General features: G+C 37.0%; 1 protein-coding gene across 6 annotated transcripts in view; it reads left to right on the top strand.

Moving 5' to 3' along the window:
- LOC106870248 (zinc finger protein 474) overlaps positions 1-17,612 on the top strand; it is a 161,892-nt gene that overhangs the window by 40,832 nt on the left and 103,448 nt on the right. For 3 of the 6 annotated variants that reach the window (XM_014916455.3, XM_089363646.1, XM_014916540.3), the window contains exon 2: positions 13,678-15,162. The exons of the other annotated variants lie outside the window; for them this stretch is intronic. The gene's annotated coding sequence lies outside the window, so the exon portion shown is untranslated. The remainder of the gene's footprint in view (positions 1-13,677; positions 15,163-17,612) is intronic. 6 annotated transcript variants of the gene reach the window in all.

The raw sequence follows: 17,612 nt of genomic DNA, 5'->3' as shown, positions 1-17,612 counted from the left end.
AGACTCGGCTGGGTGTTAATTTTAAAGTGATCATCAAGACAAATTAGTCACTCAGTTTTATAGTGTTACTGTTTAAACCCAAACAAGCCATGAGCTAGGTGGTATATGATCAAAGAGCTAACAGCTATGATCCAACTGCCTTTTTTCCCCCTCAAATGCAGTGTATCGAGGAACACATCAACCAATATGTTCATTCTACTTTTTTTAAGTCGATGGGGTATGATTTGAGTCGATACCAAGTCGACTGGCCACGTAGTTTCCCTCATTTTCTCGTTATAGAGTTAATTCAATGCAAAGTACGTTTACAATCTCAATGTCTTGTTTTTGTATGTTGTTTGTTTTCTTACTTTACTAACTGTCTAGAACATTTTCACAATAATTAATTACTTTTAACTAGTTTCAGGCAAAATAAAACCAACAAACAATTTATCCGATCTAAGCTTACATTTTGCTTAAATTCCTCAGCGAGAGTACACGCGCACGCGCGCTCACACAGATACACACAAACACACACAAACACCCCCTCCGCTCCCCACATAGTATTAATACATGTATCAAAACCAAGAGCTATCATGCATGTTATAACGAAATAGCTATTTCTTATTTATTAGCATATTCATGTCTTTGAGAAACGGGTGACGAGAGATCTTCAATTAAACTTGAATTACGAGGGTTTCTAGAAAACGGCTATAGAAGTGAGGTAGGCATGTCTGTTTTCTGATTCCTGACCATTTATGTCGACTTTGTTCCTAGTTATACTGACATTGCCAGTTTCACAAATCACGTGTTGGTGTGGTGGGGGAGTCAGATTACTACTAACACATAGCGTCTGCTTTGGAGTCCTCCATTGAAACTATTCTAATTTGTTCAATGATAAGGAGGGCTATTCCGATAAACGCTGTCCAAAATATTAGGCTTTGATTTGGTGCTATACTACAGGGTGTTCGGGCTAAATTTGACGATTTTTTTATGGTTCCTTTTTCTTTTATTAGTAACAGCATGATGTATTGTTGAACAGTCTACGGCGCTTAAGAGCATGAAGATTAAAGTTGTAGTTGAGAAAAAGTTATCTGACATAGAGAACTGGAAGCTGTTTGAAGATTGGAAAACAGTTACCTGTATCATGATGATTCGTACCGCTTATCAAAATGTCGACATAATGACTGCTGCTCAGTACTCTGTGAACACTGTAAATGCTGTCAGACGTGACATGGACAGCTGCGAAGAAGACCACGAAGCGGTGGCCAACAGGTAGAGACATATCAGTTATTCTGACTGGGTCCGTGCGCCGGAATTTATCCTCATATGTTTGAATAGGATCTTAGGCTCAATTTAAACAGCTATATACAGGTGCTGGAGACTGGTCAGTCCCTGGCTAGAGAGGTCATATGTGTCGCAGCAGAATTCGGCTCCTTCTCACATCTCCAGAAAGAGTCAGAAGTGGTTGGCAGAAAATTCTTACAACTTCACCAGCTCCAATTTCTGGCCTCCTAATTTCCTCCGATTGTATTCCCATGGATTACTATGTGTAGGACGCGGTTGGGAAAGAACGAACTGCTCTGCCTGCAACGCCAAAACTGAGCTAGTGTCCAAGATCAAGAAGGTATTTGAAGATGTTCCCAGGGACTCAGTCAGGAACACATGCGCCATTTTCCGGAGCAATCTTGTGGTCGTGATAAAAGCTAAGGGCGACTACTTTGAGTAACCTTATCTCTCAGCCATAATCTAGTTGATATTTTTTTGATTTTTAAAAATACTTTCATTTTTAGATGGGATATTGGTTTCTTTTCCTTTTACACAAACTGTCAAATTTACCCAGACGAACCAACTGTTACTCTTGCAGGATCGCTGATTCAAAGTTATATTTATGCAAAAATGAGAAAAGATTGCTATTGGTATGCACTTCAGGGATCCGAATGAGCTGGATATCTATGTACAGACGTGTTACGGTAATCGATCGAAAAGAAGAGATTGTATGAATTCGCGAATCAAAAGTTCCACAATTTTTTGATAGCCAAGAATCAAGAATTGACCAAGGTCGAGTATTTTGTTTCTGGAATATTGTTAGGTATTAACAACCCTCCATTGATTTGGCAATGTAGAAAGCAGAGTAGCAAAAGGGGATGAATTGAGAGGATGAGTAATGGGCGTCATGTAAAAGTTATTGAATAGTCATTAATAAGAAAAAGTTGACTATCTGTTAACGAAGAATATTTAGCTCCAGGATTGCGTACAGTTTATTAGCTTGTGGCGTCAATGAATGCGTTAAATGAATGGGTACAGCAATGTAGTTGTCTTAGGTTCGCCTAAGGACTTCAGAAAATTTTGTAAGAAACTCAGCCAATTTCTCAATCAATATTTAAGCCTCTCTCTCTCTCTCTCTCTCTCTCTCTCTCTCTCTCTCCCTCTCTGGTTACCGTACAAATAAGCTTATACCGAATAAGAGTGGGTCAGTTTGTATGCCCGCCTGATCCATTATAAAATCGTAACTCGATAATGGTCCGGCAATGTTTCTCTCTTTATTAGATTTAACGAAACTTATGATACGTCTGGCTGAGGTGAAGGCATTGAAGGCCTATGTTTTTCTTTCTTCATTTTCTTTGAACTTCACTTGAAGATCAAGGTAAGAGAGAAAAAAACTTAGTTCTTGGATGGTTTTAATTAAATGTGAGTGACGCCTGATTTGATCCTTCCATTAGTTTAGATTACAGGGGCGGACATGAATTTATCTGTTTGACACTGAGTGGAGTTCAGAGTTGAAAAGCGTTTAGAGCAGTGGTTCTCAGCCGGGGTCTATATGGTCCCTGGGGGTTCATATAAGATTTTGTTGCAAGAAACTTGGTATATTTCTACAACACACAGAATATTTAAACAATTTTTAATACAATTTCTAATAATATTTAATCCTAAAAATATAATAGAAGTTTTTAGACAACAAATGGCTATGAAGGTCCCTCACCTTAGTAAAATAGGAATCAATGGGGTCCATAGGTAAAAAATGGTCGAGAAACACTAGTTTAGACTCTCTTTAGGAAGACGTTTCTATTTTTAAACATTTATCTTATGGTTACTATTTACGAATAAGCAACGTACATTAGTGCATATCTATAGTCTATCATTTCAATTTAATAATCGTCGTTTATATACCTTTGTCTTTAACTTAAAGATTATTTGTTATTCTGGTTAATGAAAACAACACAAACACTAAACAAGAAATGTTTGCTAGCCGAGTTCACAGCTTGCTTTTGATTTGAAGTTATTTTATTTAGTTGCCACACTAATACACCGAAGAAATATAAACATCACATTTTGTGATTTCTGTATAAACTTAGCTTCATGCATATATATTTAGAGATTTATTTATAGCACTCATTTCTACCTTTACTTCTTTAAAAAAGTTATTGTCTAATTTATGATTCCAGTTGCAAATAAGGAATTCACTAGTATTTTCATTATTATCTGTTGTTGTTATTTTTCATATATTTTCCTGTCAAGACTTGAATGTTGGCAAACAGACACAGGATATCAAGCTGTGTATAACGCCATCGAATTGTGAATAGATTATTGGTTGACATTTAACTTCAGTGTATTTCCGATGTGGTGATGTATTGGCAGTCTGATCTTATTCTGTATACGTTGAGTTGTAGTGGTATAATGAGTGAAAGGAGTTAGACCCTTGCATATGTTAATCCCAAATTACCGTATCATAGGTACAGCACTCTGTCTTTGAGGAGAACTCTATAAAGAAGGTCTTAAGAACTGGGAGGATGAGCAGAGATCAATGGTTTATTTTCCTATTGGAAGATAGATTCGATTTTAGCCATATCAACTTTTTTTTCTGTTACTTTCTAAGTAACCAGTTAGCTAAAACAGCGATTGTCCTTTGCTTTGTTCAGATACAATCCTGCACCAGTTATTATGGTATGTAACATTTTATTCACTTTACTATGGTATGATTTAGTCTCAGGTTTAGGTTGAAAAACTTAAATAATAATTGAAAATAATTAACTTGCATTCCGTCGGTTACGAATACGAGGATTCCTGTTGATCCGATCAACGGAACAGCCTGCTTGTGAAACTAACGTTCAAATGATTGAGTACTCCACAGACACCTGTACCTTAACGTAGTTCTCAGGGAAGTTCACTGGGATAAGGCTGGCCCTTTGAAATACAGGTTCTACTCAGTTTTGTCAGCTGAATGGACTGGAACACCATGAAATAAAGTGTCTTTGTCAAGGACACAGCGCACCGCGGGGTATTGAACTCACGAATAATCTAACCACTAAGCCACGCTCCTTCACAAAGTAATTAAAGAATGGTTGTAACCAACATCAAAGAGGTAGATAATCTGGCAATTTGAAAGGTAGATAGTCCACATTGTATCAATACCACTACATTGTGTCTATGGCCAAGAATTTAACTCTGGATGGCCGCGTCCACTTAACTGTAAGTTGTTGTTATTAATCTCAAGAGTCTTGATCAGCAGGTATTTTATCAAAGGCATTTAAACCATGACCATGTATTACAATTTTCTGGAATAGTGTATGGCTTTTCTTAAAGAAAAGTAGGTTGAAGTCTATCATGCTGTCTTCTGTGTAGATATAAAATGCTGTTGCTGTTTTTACCCTAGATCGGCCCTAAGTAAACGGACCTATAATAAAAAGAAATGTTCTAACTATGACCAAACCGTCTTTTAGTGGGTTTGTAGAATTATCCAATATGTTCCTTATATGGTAAGAGATAATGTTTGAAGGAGATTTGTAATCTATTTCTTGCAAGCTGGATGACACGCCGAAGCTCCTCGTGAGGCGCTGCAAGTGGTACCTTTCACCGCTGTGGATAGTAATTGTAATGTAGAACTAAAGACTGATTTCATGAGTTGGCGTTATTACATCAAAGCATTTCACACAAAGCTTGGCATTAATTCGTCATCATTTCATATTATAAAAACAACATAGGCTATAGCACCATTTTCTAGCTTCCATACATAAAATACCATATTCCAAAACCTACACAGATCTGTGCTCGGAACAAAACATTGGCATCCCCCACCAATCCCTGTCCTACTTGGTTTGCCGCTTAGCCACTGAGCCAACGGTAGATCTTTACACTTTGGCTTGACCTATTAGAAATATCTTACGTCCATCATTATTTCACACCACTTTCGATACAGGTTGTATTGTGTCATAGATTAACTATTCATTATATCTCTCTAACTAAATTGCGCTAGTGAATAACATATGGCAGCATGTCCACTTATATCTAACATATTGTATTATAAAATAGCATATAGTATAGTACACTATCATCAACCATCACATTGCAACATCGTATAAACATGTAATAGTTCGCCACTTCACAATATGAGTGTTGCATTGTAGAATAGCAAATCACCCCACTTGCTACAAGCAAAACTGTACCAAAGAATATTATGTTAGAAGAAACTGTTTGGTATAACGCTCCACGATACATAAACATATTTCAACGTCTTTTATCATTCACTACATTCCTTTTATTTAATCAAAACTTAGCCAGCAAGTTTCACTCGTCCTTCTTGTTTCTTACTTGCTGAATTACCAGCTTGGTAGATTGTATAATCCCGTGCCGACCCTAATCGAGTAGACCTATGATGGAAGACATTCAAACCATGACTACCTTGTCGATTTTTTGTTAGGAGTGGTGTATCCGGGACTACATTATCCAATGTGTCTTTTTTTAAAGACCCTAGAGTGTGGTTGTAGGAAGATTCGGCTTCTTTTTCTAGAAGATCGAGAAAGCACGTGTAGGTTCCATCACTGAGTCGTTAACTCGGCAATCACATAAGGAGAACAAAGGTGGGTGAGTTCCTTACTCACAGCATAGCATTGTAAAAGTTATAAAAATGTGGTATTTTGTCTATTCAGATGTGGTTACATTTCAAGACAGACTTAGGTAAACCTTCACCTTCCAGCTCAGCAAATAAAAAAGTAAAAGACAATATAATGTTTACCTGTGCAATTACTGATTTAGGTACTCAAAGATACATGGATACTGAAATAATTTCATTTCCTAAACTATTGTACAAAATACAAAATTATTTGTTTACAGTATGTTGGAGTTAATTATCTGGCTTTATTGTAGATAATGATGAACTCTCTAGGTCAGCGTTCATCGATCAGATCTATGACCAAAACATTTTAGTCGTGATCACGTTGTCTTTTTTGTTTTAGAGATAGTGTATCGAAAATTTGTGTCTTTGCCCCAAATTTTTCTGTTTGCGCAGTGTGATGTGGTGGTTTGGTTGTTAATTTTAGGAGGTGAAGCGACCACATACGTGGGAGGCATGAATGAAATACTCTACACTTGTGTGTGGAACTGCTAGGCCTAGGTTGGTCCAGGTTGTCCAGCTACTAGGGGCTTGAAGTTCATTAACAGTGCGTACATCTGGTAGCAATAAGTTAGTTAAGTTTTCCTATTGATGGATATTGCTGTTTAGTGGAGTATGTGTTGTCATTGAAGAGATAGGGTTGGCAATTGTAGTCGCTTAGGAGACGGGATTGGCAATTCTACACCTGTACTAAGGAGAATACCTTGCATTCATTTCTATATTTATCTATACTGGCTCAGTGCATTATTTTGTTAAGTTTACATATTAGTTTAGGTCTTTTATGTCATCTGGCGCTAGTATTAACTTGGAAGAAACTGACTTGTTGCTGTTTCACCCCAGATCCATCTTAATCTTCTAGCTTATTATCAAACGCTTATTATTAAACTCTGACCATCCTGATGTTTTTTTTTTCAGACATAGGACTAAATTTCTTTTTTAACTATAGTGTGTAATTGACTGCTGTTTCATGTAGGTCGACCGCCCACCAAAGCGTTCAATTAATATTTCAAATATGACTAGTAGTAATGCTGGGAATAAAGCAAGAATAAATTCTTGGAGAAATTTCTCAGATTTACGTCCATCATTTACTCCTGACAGATAATAATGAGCATGGTAACTGATCAATGAGTGAGGAGGCTGCAATACATCAATGATGTAATGAGCGGACAGTTTATGACATTGGAACAAGTCATAAAGTTGTTGTGAAAGTAATTAGAACACAAGCTGACATCAAACATTAAAGAAGGAGGATTTACTAATGACATTCACAGTAGCTGAAACAATAACGGCGACACTAATATAAGTAATACTTACAATAATGGTGCAAGAACAATAACAGAAACAATAAAGATCCTTGATTAGTGTTAAATTTTGAAGCCAAATCTCCATCAAATCACACACCACCATCCTACAAAAAGAAGAGCATTTAGAATAATGTAGTCCTCAGGTTAAATAACGAGCTAATGATCACTGCTGGAACGGTTTTGATCATAGGTATGTATGTTCGATCAGGACCAATCAGGGATTAAACAACAGCAACAATGACAACTATAGCATCAACAGCATCGATAAAAACATTTAGTAATATTGGTTTCAAATTTTGGTACAAGGATAGCAATTTCGGGGGTGGGACTAAGTCGATTACATCGACCCCAGTGCTCAACTGGCACTTATTTTATCAACCCCAAAAGTCGACCTCGGCTGAGTTTGAACTCAGAACGTAAAGACGGATGAAATACCGCCAAATATTAACTAATATTAATATCAGTATTGAACGAGCGAGTCTTTATGTGGTTGACACAGAGATATCAACCAAATCTTGAAATCATGTTCGTCTGTGTTTTAAAAAAAGGCAGACATTAAGTAATGTAGTCTTAGATACACACTATGTATAAAAGTTGATGCCTTCGCCCGATCGATGTTGACTAGGGATTAAATCACATGACAATAGCAATAATGAAACAATAAAGATTCCAGATCAATAACAGCAACAATAAAAGATAACAATAGCAGTAGCAACAGTAAAATAACTACAACATTAGCAATTACAGCAACAATACAATAACAACTTTAATATTAACAACAGCAACGAGAAGCAATGAGAACTATAGCATTAGCAACAACAACGGTAATTCAATAACAAGTGCGATGTTAGTAATTGTAAGAGTTACAAAATAAAGATTTCTAGTATTGTAGGACAGAATGTTGTCGATTAAATCGATCTAGGGTGATAAAAGGCGAAGTCGACATCGCTGGAGTTTGAACTCAAAATGAAGAGCGGTAAAAGTAAAAATATGAAAGTTTTAATCCTGCTCTCTACCACTGCTGCGGCTTTAATAATACGGCAGAATGACATCAATACCAGCAACAAGAGTAGCGGTAGAGAGAAAAAACAGTAACAACTGTAATAGCAGTAACAGCAATAGAGGGAGCAATGACGACAACAGCAATAGCAGCAGCAGCAGCAGCAACAGTAACTGCAGCAGTAGTATGGAAACAACAATAGAAGTAAACATAAGAATAGCTATTGCAGCAGCAGCAGCAGCAGCACAAATAGCAGCAACTATAAAAAGATGAATGTCATTATTGTTATTAATTGTGGCATCCTCATCAACAATAGCAGCACTTAATCACAGCCACCACATTAACAATGACAACAATAACAATAACAGGAACGGCAATATGTAATTAGTCACCGCATTCGTGGCACTCCGTTGGTTATGACGACAAGGGTTCCAGTTCATCCGATCAACGGAACAGCCTGCTCGTGAAATTAACGTGTAAATGGCTGAGCACTCCACAGACACGTATACCCTAAACGTAGTTCTCGGGAAGATTCAGCGTGACACAGAGTGTGACAAGTCCAGCCCTTTGAAATACAGGTACAGCAGAAACAGGAAGAAAGCGTGAGAGAAAGTTGTGGTGAAAGAGTACAGCAAGGTTCGCCACCCCACCTGATGGAGCCTCGTGGAGATTTAGGTGTTTTCGCTAAATAAACACTCACAACGTCTGATCTGCGAATCGAAACCGCGGTCCTACGACCGCGAGTCCGCTGCCCTAACCACTGGGCCATTGCTCTTCCACGGTCACCGCATTTATAATATGAAATTACAGTAACAAAACCAACAGCAAATCTCAGTAACCACAATAAAAGCAATAGAGCTAGAAGAGCAACCACTATGTTGTTACTTATAAAAAGTAACAACAGCATGAAACTATGTGTCACAGACACAAATTTATGTGAAAACTATGCTGATTATTTAATAAATAATTATTTTACTGACCCCGGAGATTTTACTGACACCCGAGAGATTGAAACTCAGAACAAATTTTTTGATAAAAGCCTACTTTGCTCAGCTCTCTATCAACTTTGTCACTTCCCGTCTTTTGTTCACTTCTGTCAGTTTTGTCATCCATCGTCCTTACTTTTAGTTACAAAGTCCCAAAATATAACTAGCCATGAAAGAGAAGATGGAGACAAATACTTCTACGGTGGAATTTGAACTTGAAGCGTAGAGTAATCTAAGCAAAATACTAAAGAACAATGTGCTTGATATGCTATTGACACAAACACTCTTCCATCCCTCTATTTACATTAGTTATAATTTTTTTTTTCATCATAGGAACAAAGTTACAAATTTGGATAACCAGAACTGCCGATTATGTTGGTTTCCCTTTATTACTGATATTTATTATCCGCAGTAGAACGTAAAACGAAGTTGCTCCTGGTGGGATTTGACCACAAAAAATAAAGGACCGTAAATAAAATACTTTTGGGCATTTTGTCCATCTCACCACTATACTCTGTCAATAGTTATAACAACCGTTGTAACAACAATTTAACTCTAGTTCTAACGTTAAAAAAAAAAAAAAACAGAAAAGTCATAGAAGAGGCATGAATGTCACAACACCCGGTCTTGCTCGTCTGAATACAATAGATGAATACAATTAATTACTGTCTCATCAATAATACAGGCAACATTTAATCTTTAACTTATTGTTTCTTTTTTATACACAATTATGCCTGTATTTTTTTGAGAAATGTCATCGCCTCTGTCTTTTTGTAGCTTTTTAAACAATCTCCTTTAAGACAAGAAGTGTCATTCCTGAGGTGACGGCTCCATATATTAACTAAACGGTTCACTTTGAGACAAAACGGTTCACTTTGAGACAAAACGGTTCACTTTGAGACAAAACGGTTCACTTTGAGACAAAACGGTTCACTTTGAGACTGAGATGACAGTTCCATCTTTTCATTGTTGTGAAAACAGTTTCCTTTGAGACAAGAGCAAGTTTTACAAATAAGATGATAGCTTATTCTTGATTAGAGTGTAAACGCGATTGTTTAGTTACATGTCAGCTCTAGTTAAGTAGACGTGATCAAAGCCATTCCAATCATAAGTACCTCGTCTATTTTCTTTTTCAGATGTAGTGAATGTACAAGTACCTTATCCAATGTATCCTCTATTTGTAAGACAATAAGTTGTGGTTTCATTGACATTTAGCTGCTATTTCTTGCTGGACGATCATTCTCCTCGAGGCTCCCTCGTTGATCTCTCTCTCTGTGCGAGTTGCATCAAGGTCCAAAGCAATTCATTTTATTCAATATTCGTCTTGTCGGAGGGTACAGCTAATCTTTCTGCGAACCTAAGATATCTACTGGATAGACACTTGGTCAGTTTCCATCTACCAAATCTCGGGATATGATAGAACATACTTGTCCAAGGTGTTACGCCGTGGGATTGAACCTGGAACCATGTGGTTCGGAAGAAAGCTTCTTACTACACAGCTACGCCTGCATGTATATATATAGTTTCTATAACAAATACTGTTACGACGAATGTAAACGTTATGTCTACACCCTATCTTAGTGGAAATGAAAAGAAGGAACAGTTGTACGTACGTTTCTATTCTTGTTGGAATCAAGATTGATTCAGCAAGATTGAACGGGTTGAAGCATGTTACATCTAGCTATCCACGAACGCGTTGCTTATAAAACGCCTGTTTCTAATTTTGGCACATAGGCAGCATTTTTGAAAGAAGGGGAAAGTCGTTTACATCGACCCCAGTGCTCAACTGGTACTTATTTTATCGATCATCTGGTATTTTATAACCCACGAAAGGATGAAAGGCAAAGTCAACTTCGGCGGAATTTGAACTCAGAAGATAATGAACCAAGTGGAAAGCAATGCTAACTGGATAGACCAATTTGCATATTTAACTTCTTGGCAGCAAGATCGCACATCAAAATTACTGATGTGAATTGTATACTTTTGTGTATTTTGTTGTCATATGCATTTTACATGCATTCTGTAATACTCTGCAATAGGTATTCTCTAGGATTATAATACTTTCTGCAATAATATTCATCACGAAAAGCATATAGATTTCATAAGCACTACACAATGGTTCCTATATTTTTAAGAATGGTTTTAGATGCTTACAACAGTGAAATAAGATTAAACTGAAATATCATTGATTTTTAACCACCGCTGACCTCCAAATGAGCTCTACATTAATACAAGGCCACACGTTATGTAGCAGCGAATCGTCGATTATATTGACATCAGAATTTATTTTATCAACCTTGGAAGAATAAAGGACAAAGTCAATCTTGGCTGAATTTGAGCTTATATTTAAAGGGGTATAACTCGATGCCATAAAGTATTTTGTTTTATTCTCTATCGATTCGGTCAATCCTTTGCCACGAATCAACAAATTTTATTTCGTCAGAAACCGTATTTTGGATCTGTTGTCACTCGGTTCCACCCACGCGCATGTATAAAACATATTTTGTTTTTAACGCAAATTGTCAAGTGCCATTCTCATAGCTAGCACATCTTTCCTACAAACTTCTTATAGCCTTTCTACTATCATCCAGTGTTTTATATCGCTAGTTCTTTTCTACAACTAATTGATTCAAATTTTCTCTTTTCATTCCCACCATTTATGTTTTTTAGTATCGGACGCTTACCCCTACTCCCTAGCATCCCAATATTGTCAGTGTTGGATTTCTGTAACCGAATCGAGGTGTTAAATTTTCAACGTCTGTAGGACATATTTAAGTTGATTTTATAGATCACAATATAATGGCTTGTGCAGCCAACTGACTGAAACCGAAGACAAACTGTACTATCCTTTTTCTCCTAACCTAATGAATCATCTCAGATCATTATCCAATCCTATCGAAACTTATAGAGTTACCAAGCTCAAGAAATCATCGGAATATCTAAACATTTTAGAAGCAACATTCTCACTCTTCGACTACGTCGACTGAAAAAGTACATAAACCTAGTAGTCATTAAGAAAGTTAATAAGAATCTGAGTATTGGAAACTTTAGTTGGTTTTACTTTTGTATGCTTATCGCATTTAGATGAACCTGTTTGGATGTCATTTAAGAAGTGACTCAGCTTCCAGATCTCTGTTCCTCAATGAAGGAAGGTACGATTTACAACTACTTATTTGGAGCAACGCTCGTTTTCCGGTCCTAAAGGCTTCATATCAACCAAGAAAATATCCTTCCAGTTTTCTGCATTTGACTGGTTCTTATGCTGTATTGACACTAAAGGATGAAAGGCAATGTGAATTATGGAGTGACTTTGAACTCTTGAATCAGAAGTTCCCACTGTACATTTTGTCCGTTACTCTACAGATTCTACAAATACCCGAACCCTTTTAATCTTTTTCCTAAGCTTGCTTTTCCTATTCTGTTTTCCTCCTATCTTTAATCTATAACTTACCTACCTACGCACCTACCTATCTAACCCCCACCTCTCTTTCTCTGTATCTCTCTGTCTCTTTCTGCCTTTCAGTCTCTGTCTGTCTGTCTGTCTGTCTGTCTGTCTCTCACTCTCTCTTTCACTCTCTTTCTCTCTGTGCCTCTCAGTCTCTGTCTTCCTGTCTGTCTGTCTCACTCTCTTTCTCTCTCTTACTCTCTTTCTCTCTCTCACTCTCTTTCTCTCTCTCTCTCACTTTCTCTCTCTCTCTCACTTTCTCTCTCTCTCTCTCTCTCTCTCTCTCTCTCTCTCTCTCTCTCTCTCTCTCTCTCTCTCTCTCCATTTCTCCTTCAGAAAACTATTCTTCATTTTCTGCTCTCAACTTTTCTCCACTCTCACTCTCCGACTTTATAAATTTCTTCCTCGGATATTCTTACGCTTCAACAGCTTCATTCTTTTTTCTTTCTTTTTTTCTTCATTCTTTTACTCTATATTCTCTCTCTCTCTTTCACTCTCTCTCTCTCTCTTTCACTCTCTCTCTCTCTTTCACCCTCTTTCTCTCTTTCTCACACACACACACACTTTCTCTCCTACTGATATTGCTCTCCCAAGAACACTTTCTTATTGGTTACTCTTCCCTTCACTTCTTTACCTCTGCTTCACTCGCTGCCATTCTCTTGATATTTCTTCATTTAAAACTCTTGTATTTTTTTATTTTTCTCTGTTACAATCACAATTTCTTTCTTTCTTTCTTTCTTTCTTTCTCTTCTCCTCTCTCTTCTAATCACTTTTCTCGTCTACCGACCTTACTCAAGTTATGTCCTTTCTTATTTCACATTAAAAAAAAAATTTCCAGTGTCATCACATCCACCTCGTCTTTTTAAGTATTTCTCTTACATTTTGAGCATATTTCCATTTCTATTTCTCTTACATTTTGAGCATATTTCCATTTCTATTTCTCTTACATTTTGAGCATATTTCCATTTCTATTTCTCCCATTTCGCTTTCCCCTATTTTTTCCTTGTATTCTTATTTATGTCTCCGTCTTCTCCATTCGTCTATGTTTTTTCCTGACATTCCTCACGCCAATACAGTTTTCACACAGAGGGCTTAACGCAGCAAAGACTACTTTTCGTCTGCAGTCCAGCCAACTTGAAGCACACGACGCCATGAAAGAAAATATCGACACTAGAAAGTGAAAGGAAAATATTTTAAAATCTTGTTCAAATAGCTGGAATACATTTGATAAATATATTTGAATGGAAGTTGTAGTTATTGATGTTTGCTTGATTAAATTATTTCTAAGGCACCCATTTGATTTAGTCAACTGATTGATTGATCGATCGATCGATTGATTGATTGATTGATTGAAAGCGAGTTGCTAAAACAGTCTGAGGTCGCCAGTCAACACTTCGATGCTAGAAGTCTTTAGCAGACGATAAAACGATAAAAGAGGGAAACACGACATTTCCACCTCATATTTTCACTTTCACACGTACGCAAACACACATATACACATAAATGAACACACACACACACGTACATAAACACATTGGTACTCTTATTCATTACAAAGAGAAAAATAATAATGATAAAAAAAACAGCGAGAAAGAGAAAAGATAATCAGAGAGAAACTGACTGAGAGACCGAGAAGGAGGGAGAGAGAGACAGAGGAAGAAAGAAATGAGAACGACAAGGAGAGAAGCAGAGATAAACGTATATTGAAAGACAGTAAATTGAGTAACAAATGCACAGTGTTAAGATGAATAAATAGTTAGAAAAATAGATAGAACGACAAACTAATGTTGACTGGCAGAGAGAAAGACTTTCAGAGAGTGACAGCGAGATTTAGACTGAGTGATAGATACTGAGAAAAAGACAGAAGGAGGAAAAAAAAAAAGACAGTAAAACATAGAAAGACAAATATATTCACAGATTGATTGAGAGAGTTACAGTGACACAGACAGAGAGTAAGAAAAAAGAAGCGAGAAGAAACAGAAAAAGAGAGAGAAAGATTGAGTGAGATAAACAGACATCGATAGAGATGTGTCAACAAGACACGGTCTTATACCTTCGCTCGAAGCCTTTAAACATGTGGGGTACACACATAAACATATACACATTAATATATGCGCACTTATACTAAAACACTCGTACACACTGACATGCGTACAGTCACGCAGTAAACACGCACAGAAAGGAAAACGCGAACAGACAAACCACAAACAAAACACACAGATGCACGCACCCACCTATACATCAAAATGCAGAACAGTCCAAAGAAGTAAGCACACCCACCCAACTACATGGCAATTCTTTACCACTCATATCTACCTGTATCTTTCTTTTTCGTGTATCGTGATGCAATGGAATTGATTTCGTCTTGTTGATAGATAATGCACCCCCAATCAAGCAAGTGGATTTCCCCTAATAATTTATAGCCAATCCATGAAAAAGTGACTTTGTATCATACAAAAAGATCAAAAGGATATACATACATACACACACATATGTATGTATAAACACACACACAATTTATAAGTTACGTTTACTAAAACACGTAACACGCATATCAACAGGTAAGTGTTGTTATTTGTATGTTATCACCGTTTCCTTGTATACTTCTTAAAACTATTTGTTTTAATTTTATAATGGAATTTAATTACTTAACCAATTAATCCGCAATGCTATTGTTTTTATTTTCCATTGTTTTTGTTTCTAACTTATTATCTTAACGTGTATATGTATGTGTCAGTGCACATATGTGTGAGTGAATGAATGTGTATATAAACATTTGTACATGTCTGTCTATATGTGTGTGTATGTGTATACGTGAGTGTGTGTGTGTGTGTGTGCGTTTGCGCGTGCGTCTACTCACCGATATATTTGTGTTATAGAAATCAATATTATTTTATATTACCGTCTATGTTTATTGTTTTGGCTAACGGAGAAAACACTATCAAAAATCGTTTTTTTTTTCTGCCATCAATCCCTTCGGACGTCAATAAGATAAAGTACCAGTCAAATACTGAGGTCTATGGCATCTGCTACTTCCCTTCCCCCCAAAACTGCAGGCCTATTGCCAAATATTAGTTGTAGTAGTAGTAGTAACAGCAGCAGTGTAGTGTTGGTGGTGATGGTGGTGCTAGTGGTACAATAGTAATAGTAACAGTAGTGGTAGTAGTGTCGGTGGTGAGGGTAATGGTGGTGGTGACGGTGGTGATAGTAATAATGGTAGTAGTAATGGTGGTGGTGTAGTGCTAGTAGTAGTAGCCCATCGTACTCATTAATAAAAAAAAATGTGATTATTCCATTTAATTGCGTGACTAACTCATATTGCGTAAGATCTGTTACATCGTCACATCGACGTCATCAGCATTATCGATATCATTGTTATCATAGTCATCATCGTCATCATTGTTGTCGATATTATTAAGTCATGACGTAGAAGGAATGGTATGAACATCACAACTCTCTATTTCTGAATTACGTTGCATCCAATACGTTGTGGCCACCTCAGAGAAATCACGATTCCCAATGTGTTGTTATTATAAAAATAGATTGTTTTCTTCTTCTTCTTCTTCTTCTTCTTCTTCTTCTTCTTCTTCTTCTTCTTCTGCCGTTACTACTACTACTACTACTACTACTACTACTACTACTACTACTACTACTACTACTACTTCCTCTTTAAAATAAGTACCTGTTGAGCACCGGAATCGATGTAATCGACTTCTCCGTCCCTCAAAACTGCTTGCCTTAGCACTCCGGACAAAATGCTTTGCAACATTTCGTCCGCCTTCACGTTCTAAGTTCAAATACCGCCGAGGTCAACTTCGCCTTTCATCCTTTCGGGGTCGATGAAATAAGTGTCAGTTGAGCAGTGGAGTCGATGTAATCGACTTATCCCCTACCTCGAACTTTATGGCCGTGTTCCAAAATTTGAAACCTATTATTATTATTATTATTATTATTATTATTCTGCAGAAGGCGGCGAGAATCGTTAGCAGAATCGTTAGCACGCCAGGAAAATTGCTTATCGTCCGCCTTCACGCTCTAAGTTCAAATACCGCCGAGGTCAACTTCGCCTTTCATCCTTTCGAGGTCGATGAAATAAGTGTCAGTTGAGCAGAAGGGTCGATGTAATCGACTTATCCCCTTCCTCGAACTTGCTGGTCTTTACGTTCTGAGTTCAAATTCCGTTGAGCTTGACTTTGCTTTTCGTCCTTTCTGGTTCGATAAAATAAGTACCAGTTGAACACTGGGGTCGATGTAATCGACTTATCCTTTCCCATCTAATTGCTGGAATTATGCCAAAATTTGAAACGATTATTATTATTATTATTATTATTATGAAGGCTTCGAGCTGACAGAATCGTTAGCACGCCGGACAAAGTGCTTAGTGGCACTTTCGTCCGTCTTCACGTTCTGAGTTTAAATTTCACCGAGATCAACTTTACCTTTTATTCTTTGGTGATCGATAAAAATAAGTACCAGTTGAGTACTGGGATCGATATAATCGACTATACCCCTTCCCCAAATTTCAAGCTTTGTGCTTATAATAGAAAGGATTATTATTGCAAAATTTAAAACAAACACATAATTTTCTTATGGTTTCTTAAACATTCACTAAAACAACACTATGTACAAATCGAAATATATGGTACCCTAGGCATAACACCTACATGTACTTCTAACTTGTTGTCTCTTGAGGTCTCTGAGTGAAACTTGGATCCAACTTGTACAAATGCAAAGCAAAAGTCAAACATAAAATAATAATAATAATAATAATAATAATAATAATAATAATAATTATTATTATTATTATTATTATTGAGTGAGAGAACAGTGCATGCCATCAAAGTGACACTGGACTAAAATATACGAAGCCCATTATACCCATCATGACAACCCATCTGATAAGGGTACACCAGGCACATGCATCACAACCATATGTGCGCGACATGGTGATCTCATATCGAGATAAACAGCGCATGACCTCGCAGGTGGGGCCCAATTAGAATTTTCTTCA

This window comes from Octopus bimaculoides, chromosome 15 (genome assembly GCF_046866305.1).
Source record: "Octopus bimaculoides isolate indiv1 chromosome 15, ASM4686630v1, whole genome shotgun sequence".
NCBI lineage: Eukaryota > Metazoa > Mollusca > Cephalopoda > Octopoda > Octopodidae > Octopus > Octopus bimaculoides.
Note: the sequence above shows the minus strand (reverse complement) of the source record. Positions and strands in the feature narration are given on the sequence as shown.